Raw genomic sequence first — 7,794 nt, forward strand, 5'->3', positions numbered from 1 at the left:
AGCATTACCTCGATGTCAGACACTTGACAGTTGGCAGAATGCCTTTTACAGTTATGAGATTTGCTGTCAGAAAATCAAAACCAGCCAATAACAAGTCATTTGAAGAAAATGAAAAGCAATGTGAGGCATGATGAACCACAATGCAATGCTCCAATGCATCCAAGATGCATGAACAACTGCTGGTTTCAAATAAAACTGAATAAGTGGAAGAAGGGTGGGCATCTTATTCAGGATGTTGCTTTCCTCTGAGGGCTCTGGTTTTGAGGCTTCACATCTCCCACTTGAACTGTAGAAGCTCCAAATAAGCTTGTCAGCTGATCAGATCTCTACTTACAAATGAAATCCTGCTGAGGAATAAGTGTGTTTTGAATTATTCTCTGTGGAGTTATTAAAATGTCAAGTACTTTTCTTCTGAAGCGCGTGCATAGCATGTCAGACAAATGTTTTGCAACGACTCCCCCAGCAATCTCAAAGGTGTCAGATGACAGTCTGCTGGTAAAAAGCTCTGCTACACATACATACGTACATTGCTGTGGATTTGAGAGAAGCATTTGTGAGAAAGTATAATCCTTTTATGTTTAATTTTATTACTTGACCTGATTACCTAATTTTCTAAATCAGCAGGGATGAGTGGATGATCAGATTTGAGTTAAGGCTTGAACCTTGGTTTAATGAGGCTTAAATAAATGATTTTTCTGTGGGAAAGCACAGTGGTCTTTCTTGCATACCGTGCACAAGTGTCTGCTAATGAGGACCTCCATCATTAACAAGCTCTCACACAAACTGATGGGGGAGAATTGGGGGAATATAGTGCAGATACTGCTCTCCGATCAAACATGTATTCAGGAGGAGTATCAGCCAAGAGGGGTTTCTTGACTATTTTCTAAGCCTACGTGTGGCGCTGCACACTGTTTCCTGACAGTCCTTGAGAGCCTCTGTGCTGCAGGGCTGAGTACCTGACTAACCAGTTGGGGCTCATTAACAATCAGGGTGGCACACAGCTGCCACACACCTGCACTCAGGGGCTTACCTTGTGGACATGCAGCCACACAAACAAACACATACAATGTGTTTGTTTGTTAAAAGGTTATAATTCACCCAAATAAATACAACATACATTACAAAAAAAGCATATTTCCTCACTTCCACTTAGTGATATCTAACAATGCAGAGAGTTTGCATTTTAGTTGCAAAGATTTTTTATTTAACTTTGACACTAATATAAAACAAATATTACAAAAATGTGTTTCTCTTAATTAATGTCTTGTTTCATAGAAGCCTTCTGTTAAGATAAGCGAAATGAACAATGTCTTATTCATTAAATTTACATTAGGAGCCCTGTATAAAAATCCATACCATATGTAAATAACAAATATATGTTTTGACTACATGATCTCAAAGGTCATAAGAAGGTCACCTTTGCATCTGGAATAGATTACCTTGGTGCCGTGAAGTTTAAGGCAATGGAATGTGATTCAATATATGTTGAGTGGGTCGTGCGTTACAAGGTGTCAGCGCTGGTTCAGCTCTCCTATATAAGGGGGGAGATTGTCTTTGCCTGAGGGACACTACGCGGTTGTGCTGGGAAGCAGGTAGTGTTCTCATTATTATTGTTTGTTATGCAACAGAATAATAATTAATCAATTGTATCTGTGTCTGTGCTTTATTGATTCCTCTCTGTTTCATACCACAATGTTGTGAACGATAAATATCCATGACACTTCTATAATATTGCAGGTAGCATTCATTAATATTTTGTTATATTAAAATCAATATGAAGCTTTCTGCATATGAAATGAAGTACAGTTTATTTAAACATTACCGTGTTAGTTGTTTTTATGCTTAGTCCTGATTTACTGAAATCCTAAATACACTTCTGGTATTGCAGCTAATAGAAAGCCTAGAAAATAAATGTGTCTTTTGGCATTTATCACAGATAATGTGGACACATAAACCTTTAAGTCAGTCTTGTTAAGTAACTCATAATTATAACTTAAAAAGAACTGAAGGATCCTGGTTTGAAACCTAAAGCATAACATTCTGCATACAAGTTTGTATAATGTCTTGTATGCAGAACTGCAGTTCCTTGAATGGCCACTTGAGGCTGGTTTAAGAAGGGAGCAATCTCCACAGACCCCCCCCCCCCCCCCCCCCCCCCCAAGTTAAAAAGTCCAACTTTACAGCAGAATTCAACATGTTTCCATTCTGGTGCGAGAAACGGTTTTGGTCTCCGTAGCTATTTTACCTCTTTATGACAAATGCACCTGGGGTGAATTTTTATATGACTCACCTGTTTTTAATTATATTAAGGCTTAAAGTTATGCACAGTTAGGGGGTGACAGATGAGTGACAGATGGGTGCAGTCTGAGGTCCCTGACTGCTCTGCAGTGTTTCCGCTTCAACTTCACTGAAGATGCCCGTAAAGATTAGCTGGGAGACAGACGGCGGCGTCACTGCCGTGATGGCGACAGTTTGTAGTTTTAACTCAACATTTTCATCTGGTCTGAGGAGATAATTTCTTAACAGATGACATTTTGGAGAAACACGGCTGTGAAAATGGAAACTCACAAGTTCCCTTATGTTGTTAGATATCACTTTGAAACAAAGCAGAGCGACAGCCGGTCTCTTCAACGGTCAGTCATTGCCCTCAACTTCTCTCTTCCTCTCTCACCTTGGACAAAGTGGTAAAGTGTGAAAAGCTTCAGAGTGCAACATGTTTGTCTCTAAATTCAAGTGGGGATACCGAGCATGGCAGCCAAACCCTTCGTCAGCTGCCCTTGAGAAAGTGAGAAGCAGAGAGCCCACTCATAAATGATGTGTGAGGAGACAGAAAGAGAGACAGAACTATAAGACATCTGCTAAGTTATATGTGCAATAATTCAAATTCAAACAGCAGCTGAAGCATTTCTAAAAACGTGAACATTTCCAACAGACAACTTGCAGTTTTAGGGAATAATAAGTGAACAGTGTCAAACTGTGTGATTCTAAAAAGGTTACAGTTCAATCAAAGCCTTCGACTTTCAGAGCCTGCGACACAATTCTTCTTATTAAAGCACATTAGGTAGTTTATAGCTTAGGATTGTGGGGTCAGCCATGCAGAGATATACAGGTGATACCTGTCGGTTGGAAAATGAAAGCAAACAAGTACTTGCAACAACGTCCTATAAAGTCCTACACCCCGAAGTACCTTGAGTGAACAGTCACCATGACAGATGGTAAAATATGCAAATGGCTGAGCTATTACTGTTCAATGTGTTACAATAACGGGAGAAAGAAACATGTGTTGAAAGCGAATGACAGCTGTTGGCAGCTGTATTCGGCCTCTGTCGCCAACAGTTATGAGGATAATTGCAGTAAGTCTGACGTGGAAAGCTGTCAGCTCTTCAAACCTGCTGCCTTCATTAGATCCACGACATGTTGATGTGAATGCAGCGTGCCCTTTCAGTTGTCTTTGGTCCGTTTCAACCACAGAGTTCAACAGAGACCAACTTTCTCACTTTCCACCACTTTTAAAAGGCTGAAGTGCTTTAGCTCATCTTCTGTGAGGACAGATCACAACAAATCTGTGTTCCAAATCGTTAAACTAGTGACTCTGATCCTGACAAACGTGGACGTTTTGATCTGTCAGCCAACGAGTTGACAAACCTTTTAACTTGTTAGCGAAGGGTTTCTTATTTATACATCCAGCTGTCACTAAGCTTTCATTCATTTAGGGTTTATGCCCATGTGGTGAACGTAAATCCAATCCAGTTCTGATGTAACTGATGCTGATTGCAGCATATACGCGAACATCTATAGGAGATTATATTACATTATTACATTACAGTTCATTTAGCGACGAACAAAAAGTGCAAACAATCCTGGAGATACAACTCCGAAGAGCAAGAATCTTATAAGTACAATAGCTTCAAATACAATCGTATAAGTGAACACTGTCTTCAAATAAGCCAGTTTGAAGTGCAACATACAGAAACAATAGAATACAAATTCAACTATTAGCTATAAATAAGCCAAACCAATATAAGTGCAACATACAAAGAACAGTTATTTAGTTTTCTTCATTCGCCGAGGTGCAGTCCAAACAGGTGAGTGTTCAGTCTGCAAAGATCTATTGTTGTTTTGAACGAACAGTTGCGGACCACACACACCTAAACCGTAGCTGCCAGGAGCTCCTCTCACGGGACTATGATTGGTCCGGACACAAACACATAATTTGAACCCTGACGAGATGGATCCCAAGATCACATGACTCTCTCACGAGCAAAGTAACCGAGCAAAGAAAAACAGATGTGTAGCAAACGAGATGCTTTGGACCTTCATACCTGATCACCGTTGCACCTTTTGAAGGATGTGCAACAATGCAAGCTATGATTGGATTTCACAGCACTCACATGTTTGCTTTCGGGCTAAGATGTTGTAAGAATTGTATTTATTTCTTACTATGAAGAAATAAATAGATTAATATAATTTTTTTCTTTTAGCTTTGCTGCAGTTTCCTGTCAAAGTAACTGTTAGCTTGTGAAACTATCTTTTCAACTAGCGGTATCTATCAGTCTCTGCAAGAAGATTGTATGTAGGTAACGTGTGTTTGTGTGTGTGATGGCTGTAGTGCCTACAGGGATGCAGTGCAGGACTGATTGCTTTGGTGACCTGCTCTCTGGGAGTCTGCTGTACTGGTGTCAGGGTGATTTATACCCGGCTTAAAGGGGCTGTTTCATGAAAACACACACGAGAACATTCACACACTTTCTCATGTCACCTTCCTCTCCCTTTCCTTCCTCACCTTCCTCTCCCTCTGTCTCCTCCTTGAACAGTGAGTGAAGGTGATTTTGGATTTCTCTGTTTTTCCTCCCTGACATTTTAATCTGCTTCTCAGTTGCTCACTGACCTTTTTTTGTATCTTTTCTTTCTTTCACTCTCCCTTCACCAATGCCCTCTCTCCCTCATGCTCTTCTTTACCTCCTCTCCTCCATCGATCCTCATTTCTTTCTACGTTATAAACATCCTATCATTGTGAGTTTTTATTTATCTTTTCACCTAAATTGCCTCCTTCTCGTCTCCTTTAGTACCATCCTCTCCTCCCTCTTGGTATTTTACACAATGGCAACTGGCATTTATGGCTGATGAAGCCTTGTCCCTCTTGGCCTTTCCATGCTACCTTCTGTGCTTCTTTTTACTTCTTTCTTTTACAATCTTTTGAAAAGCTCCTTTTCTCGGCCCATCACTGATTCCTTCCATTCAGTCCTCTGTCCCGCAGGACTGCTCTCACAGGAGGAAACCTTTGACTTTCCCTCTGGCTTTTACTTGTTCAAAACTCAAATCTTTATTTGTGATTCTGAATGTCCTTGGCTTCTCACTCCCTGTGTGTATATTCCTTTTCTTTCTTTCCCTCCTTCACACATGTTTCTCTTCCCATCTGTTCTTTGTTCTCCAAACATGATTTCAAATGTTGTCCTCATGTTTTCCATGTATTTCTTTCTTTAACTCTATTCTTGACTCCCTCCACATAAACACTCCGTCTAAAAGAACTGAACTGAACTGAACTGCGATGGACTGCACATGGCGAGGTAGGACTTTACAAAGCAGTGTGGCAACACTGAAAGACTAGAGGCATATTTACACAGTAAACCCTTCCAAATTGTTCCTGCAGGACCGGTGACACAGAATAGATCTTCTGCCAATCCTTGTTGAAACACAGTGCCAAGAGGCGTTTTCTCGCCTCGGCCCTGTGGCGCTCACAGCGGCTTATTCTAGAGCAGGGATATGACTTGTACCAAAGTAGGGCAGTGTGTGTCTGCAGGCAGTGCTGGGAAGAAGCAGGGGACAGAAGGGAGGAGTAACAGAGCAAACACAGATCCGTTGTTCTGCGTCTTCTTGTTTTAATTTGATCTCACCTCGGTGGCTCTTTGGTTCCAGTTTACCTAAAACTGCAATTTGACTTGGCTGACATTAAATGGAAAAGTCTTTGTAGTGGTCAATACTCCATGTTATATGTGTGCTGTTTACTTTGACATCAGTGGAAAATGCACAGACGGATGTATATAGATGTCCTCGCTCACATTTGTTCTTGTTCTCTCTTCGTGTGGTCATGACTACTTGAATCAGCTGGAGTTGAACAATGAGTGTTGGAAAACCAAACAGCTTCCCAGTATGCAGAGGATTGCTAATACATATCCACTCAGAGAACATGTTGCTCAGTGTAAAGTAATCCGTGCTGTCTGGAACCTCAGAATGCCTGTCTGTGTACGGAGACAGTACAGTCATACCCCCCCCCCCTACTGTATGAAAATAGAAGAACTGAATATGTTTTCTAATGTGAGAGTTCATTCTTCACTTTAATAGCGTAACAAAAGGTCGATAAAGTTATTCTGGATCTTTCAGCATCGTCACAACTCGACCAACGTCATCGAACGAGACGCGATTTGATGAAATATAATTCAGGAAGCTAGAATGTTTCAAATGTACTGATTACTCTAGTTATGAAACTGCAAGTAAGATAAAAACATTTGAACTAATAATAAAACTTAAACTTGCTTCAGTCTGATGTTTTAGTTTCTTTCTAATATTAAATACACTTGAATGTCACAAGATAAAGACAGTAGGCGTTCGTCCACTTGCTCTGTACGTGGTGAGTGATTGCAGTGCAGAGGTGTAGTGTACAGTCTTGTCCTCTTATATCCAATTTCTTATCAGTCCTGCAGGGAGAGCAGGGATTAACAAGTCCTGGAGAGAAGAGGGGGAGTGCAGTAGAAGAAGGGGGGGGGGGGCTTTAATACCTTGTAAATTCTACACTCTTATCTGGTTTCTAGCTTTGTATCAGATCTGGAGTTTGTACACTGAGTATGATCTATGCTGATACCAACTAGGTCAACAAGAGAGTGATAACAGAGGAGAAGACAGGAGTGGGTTAAACAGATGATAGAGAATGAGGGGAGTGGGTTCAAAAGATGATCGAAGGTGTAGACGGTGAAAGAGAAGCGTCAAGGAGAAGAGGAACAAAGACACACTGACAAAAACAAGAAGAAACCAAGAAGTATAGAAACAGAATTGTGGGATCGTGGTGATTAAGATATCAACGTTCTTGACGCCAAGATACCTCCGGCTGCAGGGGAGCTGAGACAACAGCTTTCTCTTCAGCCAGACTAACAATGCTCTAATGAAACTACCCTAAGCTAACAATGGGCCCTCATCATGGCTCCAAAAATAAATGCACTCAAGCACTTCAGTACAAGTGCTCGTGCTCAGCGGAAGAGTTTCAGTTGAAGTGAAACATCATTGTTGACAGTTCACACCTGTCATGCTGGGCTGTGGTGTTCAATTCAAACGTCACCACCACCTGCCATCTTAATGTTCCCCTTCATCCCACAACGTCCTGACTTTGTGTTTGGTGGTAATCGGCACATGTTGGTACTAAGACAATAATAAACATAATACCTGCTCTTTAGCTCAAACCCCCAGTGCTGCACAGAGCTGCAGACTTCTACATTTCAGAGGAATACACTTGACAGCAATGTTTGCCAAGTGATCACTGGGTGCATTAGAGAGCAGAGCATTGTTTCATTCAAACATCTGATTTAAGACCATATGATGCTTTTTGAAAGTGTAACTGACCTATAATATTCTTTATTTATGGATTGTTGACTGAGTTGGTAGCTGCTCACTACACCCACAACATCTACTGTCGGACACTAAGCAGCCGCACTGTGAGTGTTAAGATCTCAAGAGACCGTCCTGCTTTACCAAAGGTCAACTCAAAAATAAAGCCTCATCCACACACATCTTCTCAGTCCTCTT

The sequence above is a fragment of the Cottoperca gobio genome, unplaced genomic scaffold (genome assembly GCF_900634415.1).
Source record: "Cottoperca gobio unplaced genomic scaffold, fCotGob3.1 fCotGob3_30arrow_ctg1, whole genome shotgun sequence".
Classification (NCBI taxonomy): Eukaryota; Metazoa; Chordata; class Actinopteri; order Perciformes; family Bovichtidae; genus Cottoperca; species Cottoperca gobio.